This window comes from Populus euphratica, unplaced genomic scaffold (assembly GCF_000495115.2).
Source record: "Populus euphratica unplaced genomic scaffold, PopEup_1.0 scaffold307.1, whole genome shotgun sequence".
NCBI lineage: Eukaryota > Viridiplantae > Streptophyta > Magnoliopsida > Malpighiales > Salicaceae > Populus > Populus euphratica.
This window is the reverse complement of record NW_011500194.1, coordinates 65,577-67,611: the sequence shown is the minus strand read 5'-3', so window position 1 is coordinate 67,611 and position 2,035 is coordinate 65,577.

The window sequence follows — 2,035 nt, the reverse complement described above, 5'->3', positions numbered from 1 at the left end:
TACTACTACTACTACTACTACTACTATTATTATTAGTATTATTATTGCTACTATTATTATTGTTGTTGTTATTGTTACTATTATTGTTGTTTATAATTGTTGTTTATAATTTGTACAATTAACCTCCCTGTGGTTCGACCCCGGTCTTGCCGGGTTATTTATTACTTCGGCACTCCTGCACTTGGGAGAAGACATCAATCTTTTAGTTGTGTCATTCGTCATCTAGTATTATGATCACTAGGAACCTATGGTTTGCGAAAGTCTTAGTAGGGGACTAGTTATGCAAGGGGAAGATGCATCACCGCTAGTGCACCTACTAAGATAAGCTGCATTATTGTTTGATATTTTTTTTTCTAAGTCGAGTTCTATTCGTTGGTCTTTTCTAATGTTCAAGGCAGATCTCTCTTCATGAGAAAGTTTCTACCTTATTGGATTAAATCATAACCGTTCTAAAATCTGAATTTTAGCATCACATTTATACACTTTATATCTTTAATATCTAAGGGTGTATTATATCGTGTAATTTTACACCCTACAAATATTAAAGTCTACATTTGGATCCTAAAAAAAATTAAAAAAAAATTTTCATGTTGGCTAAATCCTTATAAATAATCATAAACTGGTTATGATATCTATTTTTAGATTTAAAAAAAAAAACATGAAAAAGATGCAATTTTTGTTTTTTTATGAAAAATATGCTTGGAAAAATTTTTGGATTTGGCCATATGCAACAAAATATGTTTTTTCTTTTTGAAAATGTTTTGAAACAAAAACATTTTATTAATTTTTTTAATATTTTAGAGAAAACCGAGTATTTTAATACCAGATTTGTATTTTACAGTGTAAATATACAACCCTATATTATGCAAATTTTATAGAAAAATATACGATAAAAATAAAAAAAAAATTAATGATTTTTCAAATTTTTTAAATTTTTCTAGTAAAATAGGGGCAGAGCCAGACCCAACCATTTAGGCTGGGCCAAAACTGGCCCGACCCAAAGATCACTTAATTATTATGTCATTACATGCAGAAATGAATTCTACATGCAGCGACCTCAACGAAGATGGAGGAGGCAACATAGGGAAGAGAAAGTTGTCTGGCTTAGGGGTCTCGGATGTGCTGAGGATGTATGGTCGGTGGCTCAAGAGGCTTTGGCTGAGGTGATGGTGGCTGAAGTTGGCTGTGAGAGGGAGAAGAAAAGGTTGTAAATGAGAGATAAGGGCTGGAAGGAGAAGAGAGAGAGCCGCGATGGCAGCTTGGTGATCGGTTGGTGGTTGTGTTGGCTTCCTGCAATAGAGCTAGTGATCGGGGTAGGAATGGTGGAAGAAATGGTGGCAATGTTAGCTGCTTATGGCGAAGGAAAAAAGAAAAAGATGCAGAAAAAGAAAATCTACAGAGAAAAGATGGAAGATCTCGCAGTGGTTGTGCCTATTGCCAGTGAGGATTTGGGTCGTGGGGAGGCTAAGACGTCGTCTGTTGGTGGAGGAGGAATGTTTATGTGGGGTCTTCAAGGGCTGAAGAAGCAGCGAGAGTGAGAGAAAGGGAAGAGAGAATGTTGGTTGGAAGAAAAACAAGGGGGAAGGTGATTTTTTTGCTTATTTTGAACCCGATTTTCTCCCCCCTCAGACCATCAAATCCATCACTATTTATAGATGGTGGAAGAGGGTAATGTTGTCTACAATAGAGAAAAATATCAGCTCTTGATTCAAATAAGAAGGATCTCAACCATTGGCTCAAAGTAGACATAATAGACTATCAAATTAACTTTTTATCTTTTCCCTTGATTATCTACAGTAAAATAATTATATTATCTGTTGAGATTATATATATATAAACCCGACAATGGAGGCTTCTTTCATCTTTTAATTTTTTATAAGCACGGTTAAAAGACCTACTTGTATTTGGAGTTTATCTTTTAAAAGTCCATTTGGTGAACATTAGGTACATTAAATGCAATTGTAAAGTAGGTAATTGATTGGTACTTAAAAGTGCATTTTTATCAAGGTTTTATATCATCATTTTGCACTTGAAG